At 38.6% G+C, this 19291-nt stretch overlaps 1 protein-coding gene across 1 annotated transcript in view; it reads left to right on the forward strand.

Annotated features, from left to right (window-relative positions):
• Positions 1-300: 300 nt before the first annotated feature.
• The window catches only part of LOC307155956 (uncharacterized protein), a 41401-nt gene continuing 22410 nt past the window's right edge, over positions 301-19291 (forward strand). Inside the window, exon 1 of the mRNA XM_079867053.1 lies at positions 301-345. The gene's annotated coding sequence lies outside the window, so the exon portion shown is untranslated. The remainder of the gene's footprint in view (positions 346-19291) is intronic.

Below are 19291 nucleotides of genomic sequence, written 5' to 3' on the forward strand. Positions count from 1 at the left end.
AATGGAAGAATATGACTTGTCAAAATAGCATTGTAGATATCTCGAATGTATATTATGTCTAGTCAAAATAGCATTGTAGATATCTTCAATGCATATTATGACTAGTCATAATCATAAATCACATTGTAGATATTAATTCCAATTACGATTGGTCAAAATTGGAATTAAGATATTTGGAATTTGAATTCTGTCTAGTCAAAACTAAATTACACTAGTACAGCCAGGGGTATTTAATGCTAACACGGCTTGCCATAGGCGCGTCTCCGATCATCTACAGTTGGCGGCCGATGACGTCACCGCTCGTTCGTGCCGTTTCTTCCCTCATTGAGTTTCGATTCTTCTGAGGTGAGGAGAGCAGTTCATCGTATGTATCATATTTACAACATCACATACACTTTATACAGTTTGATTAAGTGACAGACTCATTTCTGTATTGTTTTCATTGTTTTCATCGATCACAGCGATACTTGTGCGTCTTTTCTGGCGTCTTCCTTCTGAAATAAACATTTAGTGCAGCTGCAGCGAGCATGAGGAGAATATGTTGAGTTCATTCAGACCTGAGCGAGTTTGTGTTCGTTTGTGTGATTGTCTCGATGTTTGGAGTGAGAATTGTTAATAAATGTAAAGTTAAAGTTTGAGATCTGTGAAGGGAATTAATTTGAAGTGTCATACTGGAACAGATTCTGCTAAATGCTTTACATTGAGCCTATGATGAGCCACGTGAGACATAAGCAATACTAAGCTGGGACAGTTGAAACACCTTTCAAATAAACGTCGTTTTCTAAGAAGGTTACATATAGAATTATTATTATTATTATTATTTTTATTTTTTTTATCAATAACCTGAATTCACATATGTGCTCTCTTAATATCATGTGTTATTTGGTACAAATATAGAATGATTTAAGTAAAAAATTACTTTGAACGGTAGTTGTGCTTTGTTTCAATCGTCTGACAGGGGTGGGACGGATGAAACACCAACTATTCATCTAATGCTTGTTTTTATGAACAATACCTGACAAGTAACTGACATTGTTACAAACTTATTTTGTAATTGTAACATTTTTGTTTTGTCGCCGAATAAACAATAGGCCTATGCCATACCTGTCAACATTTGGTTTTCAAAATCCGGGAGATTTGTGCGGGGGACCGTTCGGCGCGTGGGGGGGTTTAACACTGGTACAAACACATATAACACTGTGGTACTTCGGTTTCTTTGCAGGGACACCGCCTTCACTCAGGGCCGGATTAACAATTTCCTGTGCCCTGGGCAACAAGACTCAAGGCCCCGGCGTAGTTAGGGGGTTTCGGGGGCATGCTCCCCCAAGAAAATTTGGATTTCTCTGATCTACATGTGCAATTTAGGACTTTTAAAGGCCAAAAAATTATAAGAAATAGGCTAGCTTTAAAAACCTTGCCATTAGATTATTTGTCAATACCTGCTCTCTCCTCATCTTCATATTTCTTTTTCTCTCAGTCTTCTTATCCTGGCCTATTTCTTCCCCTCCTAAAGCTGAACTTAGTCTTTTCATTTTCATCTGTGTCAGTGACGAAAGTAAACAGGCTCAACTGATATTTATACGTTTTATGAATAATTTTCTTAGACAAGTTAATTCACTTAAGGCTACAAGGAAAGCTGTAGCCTAAGTCAGTATTGCCATTAGGAACCTTCTGCAAGCTTTGGAATTTGAAAACGTCTGTTTTTAAATGTTAAAAGTAATTTTAAATAATACAAATTATAGGCTACACTGTTAAAAATTTATTGTAATTTTACAGGAAATTCCTGGCAACTAATTGCAGTAAATTTACAGCAAGTAATATACAGGATTATTACTGTTTACTTTTACAATAAAGTACTGTATTTATACAGCAGTTGTACTGTGATTATAGTAGCATTATTACAGTAAAATGCTGTAATTTATTTCAATTTACTGTATATTTACTGCAACTCAGTTGCCAGGAATTTCCTGTAATTTCACAGGACAGAATTACAATTTAATATTGTAATTCAATATACTGTATCCTGTTATTTGTAAATATTACAATACAATGCTGCCTGTAATTATCCGTATTAGGCAATTAAAAACACAACAATGATATCTTTTTAATCTTTTATTAAAAACTGTTTTCTTAGGAGGGTGTAAACAGGTGCGTTGAGCCCGGATCTCTTCTCTGCTTTGCAGCCCGTCTGGGAGTTGATTCCACAAAAAGTTCTGAAAACCGAGAGAGAGGAAAAAAAGTTTTAAGTTTTCATATCTGTTAAATAATGACAAATACTGTGTAAAAAACAAAAGTATTGCTACTTGCTCATAAACAAAAATTATTTTGATGTATTTATTTAATATTAACAACTTAACTTGTTATTAGTTCACCCCAAAAAAATGATGTCATTAATGACTCACCCTCATGTCGTTCCAAGCCCGTAAGACCTCCGTTCATCTTCAGAACACAGTTTAAGATATTTTAGATTTAGTCCGAGAGCTTTCTGTCCCTCCATTGAAAATGTATGTACGGTATACTGTCCATGTCCAGAAAGCTAATAAAGACATCATCAAAGTAGTCCATGTGACATCAGGGGGTTAGTTAGAATGTTTTGAAGCATCGAAAATACATTTTGGTCCAAAAATAACAAAAACTACGACTTTATTCAGCATTGTATTCTCTTCTGGGTCTGTTGTCAAGACAATCCGGGTTCACGACTCCCCAGTGACGCTGCTGACGTAAGACGCTGCTGACGTGTTATCTGGTGCGCCCGAGCTTCGTTTACAGTCTGAGGGAGACGCACGCTGTAAACAAAACAATCTTCGCAAACATGTCTAAGGATTTCAACACAGAGGAACAATATAAAATAGCTTGAATACAGCGTGCGTCTCCCTCAGACTGTAAACGAAGCTCGGGCGCACCAGATAACACGTCAGCAGCGTCTTACGTCAGCAGCGTCACTGCGGAGTCACAACAGACCCAGAAGAGAATACAATGCTGAATAAAGTCGTAGTTTTTGTTATTTTTGGACCAAAATGTACTTTCGATGCTTCAAAACATTCTAACTAACCCCCTGATGTCACATGGACTACTTTGATGATGTCTTTATTAGCTTTCTGGACATGGAGAGTATACCGTACATACATTTTCAATGGAGGGACAGAAAGCTCTCGGACTAAATCTAAAATATCTTAAACTGTGTTCTGAAGATGAACGGAGGTCTTACGGGCTTGGAACGACATGAGGGTGAGTCATTAATGACATCATTTTCATTTTTGGGTGAACTAACCCTTTAAAATTTAGAATTACATTGGCTTTTACATTGTTTTTTTGTAAATATATAACGTCATTGCATGCATGTATGCACTGTCGAATGACGCTTTGGACAAAAGCATCTGCTAAATACCTTAACCACACTTCAAAGTGTTTTATTTAATTAATTAATGAAAGTCGTAATGTTAAACTGCTGTCCGTCAGACTCTTCTGTTTACACATAAATGTCCTGTATGGGAATACCAACTCTAGGTAAAACAGACACTTAACAGTAATAGCTGGGTCTCCATCCAACTTTTTAATGCACATTTTAACCATTTGAAAAAGAAATCCTGACCTGGCTGAAACGGTTAAAATTCACAATATATTTACAATCGGAGTTATATTAATAAACACCCTGATGCTTCAGAGCTTTATAATGGCAGTGGATTGCAACATCAGTTTGAAGCTCAGAAAAGTGCATCTATCCATCATAAAAGTGATTCACACAGCTCTGAGGGGTTAATAATAAAGGCCTTCTGAAGCAAAGCAATGAGTTTGTAAAGTTTTAAATATTAATATTTTTCGTACATGAAGTAAAATAACTAGCTTCCGGCCAAAAGAACAATAACATACAGATTTTACTCTAAAGCGCAACTTATGCGAGTAATACAACGTACTGCTGATATTTACACTACGCCATGACACACTACGCTACTTCTGACGTCATGAGTTGCGCAAGTTGCACTTTGAATGCAAGTAGACTGCGTATGGCCGTTTGGCCGTAAGCTAGAATTTTACTTTGTAACGTGTTAAATATGGATATTTTTCTTACACAAACTCTTCACTTCAGGAGGCCTATTTTAACCCCTCAGAGCCGTGTGGAGCACTTTTATGATGGATAGATGCACTTTTTTGAGCTTCAAACTGATCCACTGCCAATGTAAAGCTTGGAAGTGTCAGGTTTTGTTTTTGTATAACTCAGATTGTATTTGTCAGAAAGAATGGTTTGAAGGCAAGTAAATCATGGGGTAATTTTCATTTAAAAGTGAACTACCCTTTTAACAAAATAAGGGAAGAATATACCTTGTACAATTAAGCAAGGTGTGCTGGGTAGGGTCTCTCTCTGGATATCAGCAGCTGTGGCAGAGGGCTAGGGAATACAAAATGTAAACATTACCAAATGTATTACCAATTACACAACAAATACCAATTACAAATCTATTATTATTTTAATATTCCATACAGTCTGCCAGGCAGCCACATATAATTTGAGAAAAACAAAATGGTTAACTTGATTTTAATACTACTGATAATTTGCTGCCTTCTCTGAAGACAAAGAGAGCAGTGAAAGCCTTTCAACAGAACCCAGGCTCCGAAAAAAAATATTTAATGACGATGCTGGTTGGAGGTTTAATGTGCGCACGCGCAGTTTATTTTATATAAAGACCGCTTACATGACTGCTCTTTCACCCTGGTTGGCCAAGCACAAAGTAAAGTTATAACATCTGAACAGATGCTATATTCAGCTTTTATCACAGCTATAGCTAACTTAAGTTACAGAATTAAATGAAGATACCAGCAGTCATTTAATTGAAGCCCATATTTCAAATAACAATTTAACGTTTGTAAACACAAGCAAACGTTATTTGAAATATGGGCTTTAATTAAATGACAATGCTGGTATCTTCATTTAATTCTGTAAGTATTCAGCGACCGTAAAATCTACAAGCTAACGTTACGTTTATGCTAAGTGTGTAAACCACCACGACTTCAAGACCCCCGATTACAAAACAGCAAAACAGAAGTCCTAATAACGTTACTTAGCTAACGTTACAACAGCCTGCCCGGTAGCACGTGTAATCAATGCAATAATAATCTGAGCTAAGGAAGCTTAGGGGCTAACGTTAATGCTTATTTTTACAGTCTGTGCTAACATTATTTGAGCTATCGTCATTGTGGTGGTTTTCCATTCACGTTAACAGTTAAGTTACGTTAATTTACAAGCTCAGCTCGACTCGATTCTACTCACCATGCATGTTTGTTTTTCCATTGTGAATATCTAGTGTCTTGTACCTGATGTGATGTGGTAACTTAGCCTACCTTTTTCCTTATGGATTGAAGACGCCGCCACTTCAGCGGGGTCAGTTCAATTTATACCGGGAGTGAGCGAGTCGAGTCGGGGCGAGTTGAGCTAACGTTATAGGGATCTAACTTTACTCTAGCCAATGTCACTGAGAAATATACCAAACAAAAAATTGTGAATATCTCGTACCTTACACCTGCATGTGGTTCCTTTTCCGTATGGATTGAGAAAGAAGACGCCACTTCACCGCGGTCAGTTCACGTTGTTTTTAGTCGACTCGGGGCGAACGTCACTGAAGCTAATGTCACTGAAATATACCAAACGAAACAATCAGCAGCACTCACTCATATCAACGGTATTAATATATCCATATACTTATAAAATAGATTTCATGTTAACGTTTCATACCTGAGATGTGTTCTTCTTCCAAAAATGTTTGATTCTCTGGTGCCGTTGGCCGCGCGCAATTTCAAAATTCAAACAGCAACGATCCCACAATGCTATGCGGTGGCTGTAAAATAATGCTTCTGGGTCATTCTACGAAAATGGTGGCTTTCCTGTCCCGGCCTCAACCACCAGGAAAAACACTTAAAAGTGTCAGATAATGACACAAAATATATGTTTTTTGTTTTAATTTAAGTGTTTTATTGTTAATAAAACATATGTAAGACAGTTATATTGCAAACCATTTTTTATATATATTGTAGTACACGGTCAGTACCATGAAATTGGCTTGTCCCTCGGGTCAGGAGTCGTGGTTTAGTGACATATTTTGAGTTAAAAAATATATTTTTCTCCCCCTTTAAATGTCATAATACAAAGGGAAGTAGTATAGTTATTTAGTGGACTACTTAAAAAACTAAAATATCAACTAAATATTATAAATAATTTACAGGGAATACCTGTCCCTCAATTTCATGTCACTGGTGTTACAATTTATAAAAACCACCACTTTGAAAAAAATCAACATCCTTGCCAACTTCTTTCTGAGTCAAAGGTCTATTGTAGGCGTGGCTGTTTTGAAAAGCACATGGAGAGTGTGCACTCTCTCTTCATCTTTTATCAATTTGATAAATAATTTGATAATTTCATGCGAGGACTTAAGATGTGTCACTGGTGTTCTACAGTTTATAGTAAGGGGAAATGAAATTTTATAAATAGATTTTTTCAAATTGCATGATTAAGTGATTTATTTACAATTTAAAAAGTGTGGTTTGAGCTACTGTGGCCGCCATCTTAGATATGCCATTTTGTCTGCAGATTTGTCACTGGTGTTATCGTCACTGGTGTTACTGTTGCTGCTGGTAACACCAGTGACATGACAATAACACCAGTGACAATCAATAACACCACTAACTTTTTTCTCAACATAAGGTTTCATAAAAGCCTCAACAATTATATTAATAAAGACTTGTTAGCATTTCATAATAAATGTATAAAAAATTGTTTGAAATAATCTTATGTTTTGTCATTGGTTTCACTTTGCGTCACTGGTGTTACATTGCGTCACTGGTGTTACATTGCGTCACTGGTGTTACCGCCACATGGCATATTGGTTTTCTGGCATTCTATGTTCACAGTTTCATAGAATATGTTTTTTGTATCTACCTAACTGTTGCTGCATTCATTAGTAAGCATTATAAGGATATGATCATTAAATTTTGATCACTCAACCTCAATTATTTCTAATGTTACAACAAAAAACACAGTGGTAGAAATAGAAAAATGTCACACAATAGAACTTTACACATGCCTGTTTAAAGTAAATTATTACTAATCAAGACAGTTTCTTAATATTACATTACATTTTTCTGTCTTTGATTATGTATGCAAATTAAATAGTCAAATTACATTCTGGGAAGCCTGAATTGTCATCTAAAATATAGGTAACACCAGTGACAAAAAAGCAGCACAAGCATTTTTTAATGTAATGTAGTAAAAATATAAAAATACATTAAGCTGTCATTTAAGTTGATTTATAATTTTAAGAGGTTAACTATTATCTGACTATAAGTTTTGGTATAAAAAAAAGAATTACATTTTTAAAAAGTTGTCTGTTCAAAAAGCCACCATTTTCATAGAATGACCCTTCTACAGTGTAGTTACAATAAAATTACAGGACTGTCCATAAATTTCCCATCATGCATTTGCATTTACAATAAAAACATGAATACAATATGTTGTTGTAAAATTTATTGTAAAAATTACATCAATTGCTAACAGTGTACGTTTACCGCAGTTGGTGGAATTGGCAGACGTCCCCTTAAGCATTGTGCACTGTGGAAACGCGTCAAAGCATTCTCAGGTATAATTATGCAGCATTAATGCATGAATGATTTTGAATGAATATTTTCATCATGTCGATATACAATGGTCACATAATGTTAAAACTAATTTTGCTATTGATATCTTTGTTAGACTATACCGACCAGAACAAATGTCCGTCTGCATTGTGCGTAATCTTTCTAATGGCTCGTTTCCACTGAGCGGTATGGTACAGTACGGTAAGCAATTATTTGCGTATCCACTGTCAAAAGTTGTGAATAGTACCAAAATGCCATACCGTACCAATTTTTAGGTACCCTTTCGTTGGAGTGTCTAGCACAGTGGTACGGTACTAAAGGGTGGAGCTAGACTCACTGCAGAGCGTTGATTGGTTGACAGAGTACCGTCACTTGCGCGTGCTACAAGGGGAATGACAACATTAGAAGTGACATTTTTTAATATACAGTGGAAATATAATACTACTGTTATTGTCACGAAATGTAGTTTTAAGAGTTTTTCAGGTGAGAATGTAGTTGTTTAAAGCTCAAATATGTGGTTTATTTATAAATATTTATGAAAATTTGATCCAGGTTATGAGATCCATTCCCGCCGATCACTGGGCGCTCGGCGCTCATGTTCCCCTCCTGGAACAGCCTTTCCTTAGCTAGTCGTTCTGACGTTTGCCTCTGACTCTGATGTCTCTGTAGTGGTTAAACATGAGATATAATGCGTCTTGTGTAGACCTAACGGCAATCTTTGGTCTCGTGAATCCAGGGCTCCAGACTAACTTTTTTTACTAGGAGCGCTGTAGCCCCTGACTGAAAATTTTCAGAAAATTTAGGGGCACAGAAAATTTAGGGGCACAGAAAATTTAGGGGCACAACAGAAAATTTAGGGGCACAACTTAAATCAGCTTGCAATACAATTATTCCAATTTCCCCCAAAATCACTGTAATACTGACAAATTATTTAAAGGAGTCCTAACCTACAATTTTCACTTTTCCACGAGAATCAATGTATGTTATGATTGCCTAACGATTATACACTGGCCGGGAAGCCGATATTTAAAAGTGAAGCGTTTTTTTACCTCAGGGTTTGTAAAATAGCCCACGTGCACGCGCACTCAAATACGAGATTTTGATTTCTTCCCCGTCTTGATGTCAAGACGGGGGAGGATATACCATATATGGACACCGCAGCAGGAAGCTCGCCCTTCCCCTCTCCCCCTCATATTCAGTCGCGAAAGATGCAGAAACAAAGTGCAGACGTGAGTTGCTCTGCCAGAATCAACATGTAAATGTGTTTTCTCTACCAAGAATGGACCTAGCTATCAGGGATCAGTGGATTAAATTCATTTTTAATGACGCGGCTCCTTCAACCTTTCCCACTGGCTTATCGTTGCTGTCTGTTCTGTGCTAAACATTGTGCGCCGAAATCCTTCACAAATTTGGGGCAATATCAGGCGAAGTTGGCATCGAAGCTCTGGAAAAGCGCCATTCCAACAAAATTGCCTGCAATTGAAACGGTAAGACTGTGTTTTTATTGCTCTACTGTGTGTAACAAACTGCAGCTAACTGCTAATGCGGCTATTGTATGCTATTGCGTCTGTATAGACAAATAAACGAAAGACTCGAGGTGAAGTAATTATTTATGTTCCCTGTAAATGATTTTGACTGCATTATAATGATTTCTTAATTTAGAATATGATCAAGATTGCGTAGGTTGATGTGTTCGGGGAATTTGCCAGTTAATAGTAACATTTAAAGCCCCTTAAATGAATGAAATGATTCGAAAAAAGATTTGTTCATTTTGATGAAGGAGATCGAACAAGAGAGTCTGGTGTTGCCAGATTGGGTGTTTTTCCGCTACATATTAAGGCCGGTTTACGGTGTGTTTTAGGTGGGTTTTCGCCTGGAAGGCTTTATAGAAATCTGGCATCCTACTGAACGAAGTTAAACTGAGAGAGCGTGGCGTTCACAGACACCAGAATGAACGAGTTCACAGTAACGTTCATCAGGCAGTAATGCGGTACGTTCAGTTCACGTTCGCCCAAAATATGAACGAGTTCATGAACTATCGTTCAATGAACGCGTTCAGGCACAACACTGGCGGGAGTATTAGCTTCGAGGTAAACATGGGGGATGGCTACTTTGCAAACAACAAATGACTGAGATCATTATGAATTCGGCTATTGTTTATTGCCTAACTCTTATATATGAGGCGCCGTCTAGTTTGTGTGTGTGTGTGCTCGCGTCTTACATTTGTGTGTGCTGTGCTCGCGTCTCATATGAGTAACGGTACGTTCACACGGGGCGTCAGCGTCAACGCTTCCCATTGACTTTGAATGGGTGACGTCAAGCGTTGCCGAAAAGAATTGTGGATCCGTCGGCGGCGCTTCACTGGCGTTGCTCGCGGCAGAAGTTGAGAATTTTTCAACTTCTGCCGCGAGCAACGCCAGTGAAGCGCCGCCGACGGAAGCGTCAGCCAATCAGATCGCTCTATGCAAATACAGTAGCCAGGCGGCAGCCAATCACGTTCATCCTGTTCAAGAGCAGCAAACTGAGGATAAATTTTAAAATGGAGGAGAAACTAATTATTGCGGTGGGCAATCACCCGGTCCTTTATGACCATTGAATGACAATGAAGCTTGTTGTTGAGTTCCTGTCTAATTTCATTGGCTGACGCTGCTATGACCATGGCGTCATTGCCAAACTTCAGCCACGCCTTCCGTCAAGCGTTGACGCTGACGACCCGTGTGAACGTACCGTAACGTTATGTGCGTGGAGAGTTCATATACATGCAGACATGGGCAGTATTTCAATTAAATGTATTTTAAATACGTATTTAATTACTTTAGTGTATTTTGTAATTTGTATTTTGCAGGTGTGGAAAAAATAAAATGTAGTTTGTAACAAAATATTTTGAGGGAGTGTATTTAGAGTATTTCAAATACTTAAATACTTAAGAAAAATCACCATATGCTTATCACCATAGTAAATGATTTTGCCATATTTTCGGTCTGATGTTGGTAATGGCAATGTCCAGGTTAGATGCACGAAAATCACGTGACACCCTGTAGACCGGGCTCCCTCCAAGAAGTGAATGAGTTTTGAACACAGGAGAAGAAGTGGCGCGGCTCCTCTTAAAAACGGCATTTAAGGGTTAGTTCACCCAAAAATGAAAATTCTGTCAGTAATTACTCACCCTCATGTTGTTCCAACCCCGTAAGACCTTCGTTCATCTTCGGAACACAAATAATGATATTTTTTATTTAATCTGAGAGCTGGCTCACTCCTCCATAGGCTTCTAAGACATTATAACTTGCTGGCCCAGAAAATGTATTAAAGACATCGTTAATATAGTCCAAGTGACTACAGTGGCTCAATCTTAAGTTTATAAAGCGATGAGAATACTTTTTGTGCGCAAAAAAACAACAAAAATAACGACTTTATTCCACTTTTCATTTCCTTCTCTCTGGGCCTCGAGTTTTTTCACGTAGTATAACTGCGCAGCGCGTCTGTGTTGCACGTCACACGTAGGCTCACTATTGGCCGACGCTGGTCATGGGCCCTATTTTAACGATCTGAAACGCAAGTGTCAAAGCGCAAAGCGCAAGTAACTTTGTGGGCGGGTCTCGGCGCTGTTGCTATTTTCCCGGCGGGATAAATGGCTCTTGCGCCCGGAGCAAATCTAAAAGGGGTTGGTCTGAAGTAACTTCATTATTCATAGGTGTGGTTTGGGCGTAACGTGAAATAAACCAATCAGAGCGTCATCTCACATTCCCTTTAAGAGCAGACGCGCTTTTTCCTTGGCGTATTGCTATTATATTCTATCTATCTATCTATCTATCTATCTATCATTTGTAATAATATGATTTGCAAAAATGAAAACTGCTGCTTCTGTGTAGATTAGAGAATCAAAATGTATGCGCGTTGTGCACGCTATACATTATGGTCAAGCATGCGCCCTTAAAATAGCATAATGAACAACGCGCGACGCGCCACTGACTTTAGACTAGGGGCCCTATTTTAACGATCTGAAACGCAAGTGTCAAGCGCAAAGCGCAAGTAACTTTGTGGGCGGGTCTTGGCGCTGTTGCTATTTTCCCGGCGGGATAAATGACTCTTGCGCCAGGCGCAAATCTAAAATGGGTTGGTCTGAAGTAGCTTCATTATTCATAGGTGTGGTTTGGGCGTAACGTGAAATAAACCAATCAGAGCGTCATCTCACATTCCCTTTAAGAGCAGGCGCGCTAGTTCTAAAGCGGATTCCTATTGTAACGGCGGATTTGCCAGGCGCACGCCAGGAGCGGTTCACAGCCGAGGAGAGCAACGCTCTCGTCAGGGACGTTGAGGATGGAGAAACCCACCCAAATTAACTTCGGTTAAAAAGGCGTATGATAATTTGGGTAAATGTGTAAGCTAGATGTATGCTTTTATAATAAATTGTCTATCTATCTATCTATCTATCTATCTATCTATCGTAATAATGTATGATTTGCAAAAATGAACACGCCTCCTTTTTTGCGCTGAACCGCCCAGGGAGCGCAAGTTCATTCCCTAGTTTAGCGACGTGCGTCTGTGGAGGGAAAAGCGCGCTTTGCGCGGGTGCAAAATAGGAATGAAACATGCGTCGGTGTACAAAGTCAATTGCGCTGGGTGCAAGATAGGGCCCCATGTGTGTGATGCGTGTGACGTGCAACACAGACGCGCTGCGCAAAAACACTACGTGAAATAACTCGAGGCCCAGAGAGAAGGAAATGAATAGTGGAATAAAGTCTCTTTTTTTTTGCACACAAAAAGTATTCTTATCGCTTTATTAACTTAAGATTTGAGCCACTGTAGTCACTTGGACTATATTAACGATGTCTTTAATACATTTTCTGGGCCAGCAAGTTATAATGCCTTATGCCTATGGAGGAGTGATCCAGCTCTCAGATTTCATCAAAAATATCTTAATTTGTGTTCCGAAGATGAACGAAGGTCTTACGGGGTTGGAACAACATGAGGGTGAGTAATTACTGACAGAATTTTCATTTTTGGGTGAACTAACCCTTTAAAGGGACACTTCACCCATTTGCATTAAGCTTTGCATTGTTAGAAACCCAGTCATACTATTGAATGGTCATGCAACATTTTTTCATTTTCCCCCGAGACGAGAGAAATCTGTATTTACCTCTTTACACTTCCTCCTACAATGACGCAAAAATCGTCATTTTGCGTCATTGTAGGAGGAAGTGTAAGAGGGGGGGATTTCTGTTAAGACTACAAGCACTAGATCCACCCTTTCAAACCCGCCCATAGGGGGTTGGACCTAATGCGCTAACAGACCTATCACAGATCAGTGCGAGTGCGTTTGATTTCAACGGCAGAAACCTGCAGAAAACAGGGACGAAGAAAGCTGAGTAGTAGGGGTTACCATACTCTATTTCCCGGACATGTCCGGCCGTCGAGATCGGCAAAAATGTCCGGGATTCAGCTTTTGCTTTCTGCGGTCGCCATCCATTGTTTACATGCTCACCTTTTGTTTCAATCTAACTGAATTCACCCCGATTGGTGAATCTGAATGTAATGTTTACATGAATGCTAAACAAGTGATCTGTTGATTTGCGTTTTAACATTGCTAAGAAAATACCCGCACCTCCATGAGAGATAGCCCATGAGACCGGTGCATCTCACAGGTGCGCTCATCAGTAATCACAGTAATACAGGGAGCAGGACGAGGCTAGCGCCGCGGGAGAAAGACGCGAGGCCGGTGGCGTGATCGGTTGAAAGACGCGAGGCCGGTGGCGTGATCGGTTGATGTGTGTTTTACCATTGCTAAGAAAATACCTGCACTTTCAATACACATTCATGTCTCCACGGGTGAAATGACCCTTTAAGATTATTGTGGGAGTATTTTTGTATTTTCAAAATACCAATTACTTGTATTTTATTTAAATACATTTTTCACATCAGTATTTTGTATTTTATTTTGTTACATTTCATGAGCCAGTATTTGTAGTTTGTAACAAAATAGTTTTTGATGTATTTGTGCCCACCTCTGTATACATGTATGTGTGACTACTTAGTATAAAGCGTGTTTCATATATGTGTGCGTGAATGAAGTTTGATTTAAGCCCTAAACGGCGCCTCATACTTATACACTGGCCGGGAAGCCGGTCGCGTTCATTCACAACTTGCGCCATGATGTCAGTTTGTAATGATATGCTAAAGCGTTACCTGCGGTGTCAACCCCCCTCCTTCCTGCAACCAATCAACGCGCCCCTCATTTGCATTATTATAATGACCGTCCACGACAGCCAAAATATCGCATCAGATCTCGCGAGACAATAATGCCTTCAGAAATAAGGGTCTGAGGAGCTCTGTGTTTATTTTTTTTTCCACTTTTCTTTTTTAGAAGGGCCTGAAAGACTATAATACAGCAGTAGGTATCCAAGGTAATACGAGGTTATGACTCCTTTAATAATAAATAGACTTAACGTAGATATTACAATGTGCAGTTTTATTTTAAGTTCACAGGCACCAGACTAACATCTGAGGGCAGCGGCACCGCAGACACTGAGTTCTGCAGAGACATATCTGGTAGCAGCACTGGGGCTTACAATAAAGTACTAGCCTAAGCTTAATTTAGGGCATAGATGAAATTAACTTTAATTATTATCATTCATAATGTCTTAATATTAATTAAAAAGCAAACCGAGTGAAAAAAAATATACTAGGGAGGGAAAATAGCTAATAGCTTAGCCAATAAGCATCCTACTGTTTTCAATGGTAATTTATTTATTTTATTATTTTTAAATAAGTGTTTAAATAAGAGTTTAAATAAGCCAATTGTTGAAGGATGAACAAAAAATGTGTTGGTCATCACATTAAAAATAACATTTATATATGATAGTTTTGAAGTGCTGGAAAAAGATGAGTAACAGTTAGTAGTTACTTGTAAGCGTTTGACTATTTCTGTCACATTATGGTTACAGTTACTACATTAAATCCATGGTGAATGTTGCTGATTTGTGGACTGAAAGCCTTCTGAAAGTGTTTCTCCTGGTTTCCACGTCAGCGCTGTTTGATCTGATATCTATGGTTAGAACTTTGCGTCGAATCGTAATGTTTCTCACTGGATCTCGCAGAGATTATGTTCTTAATTCTGAGGCGAATTCAATGGATTTCTTCACTGGATCACCTAGTAACAGTGTCTTGTGATCAAGATCGGCTCGCTGTCTTTTACTGTCTATGCCCGCAACTGGCTGCGCTGTCTATTATTGGTCCGAACTAATAAACGGTCCGTAAAGCATAAAGGAGTAGCGCATTTTCGTTCCGCTTTCATTTTGTTTGGATTCAACTGCAACGTTGTGGTCACGCCAGCGCGACCTAAATAAATATTTGGTCGCACCGGCAGGAAAAATGGTCGCAGTCTGGAGCCCTGGAATCTATAATTCGTTCCCTGACCAATCGTTTTGGCTGAGGGCTAAGTGAAGTTTCATATATTTAGGCTATCTAACTTTACCGTTGTAACGTTAGACTAGAGCGCTGAATTTGTATTTGACTGAATTGTTTGCTTTATTTCTTATTGTAGGCCTATAGCTTCTTGTACCTTTTACTTGTACTTTTTTTGATAAAACTGAAATCAGGGTTGAGTTTTCTAATTTTTTAAAAGATTATCACTGTAATGTTGTTTATTGCAACATTTGTACAAATGCACATATTGCCTGGAATAACAGGGGTGTTTTTTTATTTTGTTTTGTTATAAATAGGCTAATGCTATACAGTGAATATAATCAATACGCGTTGCTTGAACCACATTTGTGTGCCTATAATGTTTCAAATTTATTTAAATGAACACGAAAAGAGGCAGAGTGGAACACATTTCATTTTATTGTTGCCTAAAATGTAAACAAAGAAAGCCGGAGTAGCAGAGCGAGCTGAGTGACGCAGAATTACCGGACTCGCGTCCTCTGGAGTCATTCTCCTGAGACGGACTTGGCAAGTCCGAACTTTGCTTACTTGGTATTGAGAAACGCCTAATGTCGGTGCTTGTGACAAACATGTCGAGAAGCAAGAACAAGATCTGCTGTATGTCATCCATTGTTGTTTACTATGGCTTTCTTATTCGCGCGAAAATGACATTGATCGCTTCTTTCCGGCAAACACCACGCCTATCAAGTAAGGGTACTGTTGGCAGTGATGGAGTACTCGAGTCCTGGACTCGGACTCGAGTCAGACTCGAGACTCTATTCTCAGGACTCGTGACTTGACTTGGACTCGCGGACTGATGACTCGTACTTGGACTCGGACTCGAGGATATATAAAATCGGACTTGAGCATTCATCAAATGAATGACGTTTCTGACTAAATAGGTTTTAAAATTTGATATAAGATGATACACTTTTCCTGTTTTGGGCTCCAAGACCGGACGGAATCTCTTTTTCCCTGCATATAAGAACGAGCAGAGAGAAAACCCCAGCCGTGCGCGCGCTCTCACCGGCGTCTTCAAACAACACAAGCGGTGAATCCCCCCTCGCGCATATTAATCAAAATCAATTGACACGATAGTAAAAGGTCGGAAGACCTAAGTTTCACGTAGATCATTCAGAGATTTTTTTCTCCTGAATAACCGCGGGGTGTGAATTGTGCTGAAAAAAAAACAAAAAAACTTTGCCTTATCTTCTCTGAAAAGCGTTCCGCCAGACGGAGGTTCTGAAGAAAGTCTTTAGGAATCTGATCGATACGGTACGCAGCACATCGCCCGAAACAACGATTATTGTGTCAGGACCGCTTCCCACGTACCGACTAGGACATGAAAAGTTTAGTAGACTATTCGCGCTAAATGAATGGTTAATGTCATGGTGCAATGAGCAGAAACTGCTCTTTGTTAATAATTGGAATCTGTTTTGGGAGCGTCCTAGGCTTTTCCGTGCCGATGGCTTACACCCAAGCAGATTCGGAGTGGATCTTCTGTCGGATAACATCTCCAAAATGTTAAATACCATTAGATGACTAGTAACCAAAAGTCCAAATCATAGTCTCTCCTGCACCAATTTAAATGATATAAATACTAGTGTAGAACATTGCATTGAAACTGTGTCTATTCCTCGTTTAGTGAGATCAAATAATAATTCTACTGCAGGATCTAGGAAAAATCTAATTGTTATTAAAACAGAAAATGTTGCTATTAGTAAGCAAAAACAATTTCTAAAGCTAGGTCTTCTAAACATTGAAGTACTTGTACTAAATGTTACGCTCTTAGATGTTAGAAAAACATCCCTATTATCTCTAGCCTTGGCTACCGTATATAGACCGCCTGGGCCTTACGCTGATTTCCTAAAAGAGTTTGCAGATTTTCTCTCAGATCTATTGGTCAATGTCGATAAAGCATTAATTGTTGGAGATTTTAACATACATGTAGATCATTCAAATGATGCGTTAGGGGCTGCGTTTATAGATTTATTAAATTCCTTTGGGGTCAAGCAAAACGTCACCGGACCAACTCATTGTCTTAATCATACACTCGATTTAATTATATCATATGGAACCGATCCAACCAATATAGATATTATACCGCAAAGTGATGATGTCACTGACCATTACTTGGTAACTTGCATATTACATACTGCTGTAATATGTCATGCTGCGCCGCTTTATCGACCAGGCAGATCAATCCTTCCATCCACCATAGATGATTTCTCAAATTGCTTATCTAATCTGTCTCAGCTGCTGCCTGAACCCAAACAAACAGATGAACTAGAAGAACTAACTAGCACTATGAGCACCATTCTTCTCTAGAACATTGGATGTTGTTGCACCCATTAAATTAAAAAAGGTCAGAGAGAAAATTAAAGCACCATGGTACAATAATACTACGCATGTTCTAAAGAGAGAAACCCGTAATTTAGAGCGTAAATGGAAACAAACTCATTTAGAGGTCTTTAGAATCGCATGGAAAGACAGTATGTCACGTTATGAAAAGGCCCTAAAAGCGGCCAGGGCTGAGCACCTCCGCAAACTAATAGAAAATAACCAAAACAATCCAAGGTTTTTTTAACACAGTGGCTAGACTAACAAATAAACAGACGTCACCCGAACAAAATATCCCGTTACAGTTTAGTAGTAATGATTTCATGAACTTCTTCACTGAGAAAATAGAAAGCATCAGAACCACAATTGTAAATGTTCAATCCTCAATCGCACCTTATAATTCAGCCTCAATTATCACCCCGCAAGAACAATTACAGTGCTTTACAACTATAGAACAAAAAGAGTTAAATAAACTTATCACTTCATCTAAAACAACAACATGTTTAATAGATCATATACCAACTAAACTACTGAAAGAAGTGTTACCTGTAGTGGAAGAGCCTCTCCTCAATATTATTAACTCATCTTTATCTTTAGGTCATGTTCCAAGAACATTTAAACTGGCAGTTATAAAACCTCTCATTAAGAAACCACAATTAGATCATAATAATCTAGCAAATTATAGACCCATTTCAAATCTTCCATTTATGTCTAAAATACTAGAAAAAGTTGTGTCCGCTCAACTGGGCTCTTTCTTGCAAGAAAATGATATATATGAAAAGTTTCAGTCAGGATTCAGGCCGCATCATAGCACTGAAACTGCGCTTGTTAAAATCACAAATGATTTACTTTTAGCTTCTGACCAAGGCTGTATCTCAATACTAATTTTACTTGATCTAAGTGCTGCGTTCGATACTATAGATCACACAATACTCTTAGATTACTACAAAATTATACTGGTGTTCAAGGACAAGCATTAAGCTGGTTTAGATCATACTTATCTGACCGCTACCATTTTGTCTATTTGAATGGAGAAAAATCGATCATAACTCCAGTAAACTATGGAGTGCCGCAGGGATCTGTGTTAGGCCCTCTGTTATTCTCAATATATATGCTGCCACTTGGAAATATTATAAGGAAACATGGAATTAGTTTCCATTGTTATGCTGATGACACTCAAATCTGTATTTCATCACGGCCGGATGAAAACGCTAAATTATCCAAATTGACAGAATGTGTTAAAGATATCAAAGATTGGATGACACGTAATTTTCTTTTATTAAATCCAGACAAGACAGAGGTACTAATCATCGGTTCAAAAAACCGCCCACAGAACCTCTCACAATACAACTTTGACATCGTAGGATGTCCTGTTACTTTATCCTCTACAGTAAAAGACCTGGGTGTTATACTCGATTGCAACCTGTCTTTTGAAAATCATATTTCATATGTTACAAGAACAGCCTTTTTCCACCTTAGAAACATTGCTAAGCTACGTAATATGCTATCAGTTTCTGATGCAGAAAAGTTAGTTCATGCATTCATGACCTCGAGACTAGATTACTGTAATGCTTTATTAGCTGGTTGTCCTGCATCCTCAATAAACAAGCTACAGTTAGTCCAAAATGCAGCCGCTAGAGTTCTTACTAGATCAAGAAAATATGATCATATAACACCGATTTTATCATCACTGCATTGGTTACCTATAAAGTTCCGTATCAATTACAAGGTATTGCTACTGACTTATAAAGCCCTAAACGGCTTAGCTCCAGTCTATTTAACGGATCTTCTATCGCCCTATAATCCATCACGCTCTTTAAGATCACTAAATTCAAGGCTTTTGGTCATACCTAGGATATCCAGATCCACCAAAGGAGGGAGAGCATTTTCACATTTAGCTCCGAAACTC

The sequence above is a fragment of the Squalius cephalus genome (genome assembly GCF_949319135.1).
Source record: "Squalius cephalus genome assembly, chromosome: 1".
Lineage (NCBI taxonomy): Eukaryota > Metazoa > Chordata > Actinopteri > Cypriniformes > Leuciscidae > Squalius > Squalius cephalus.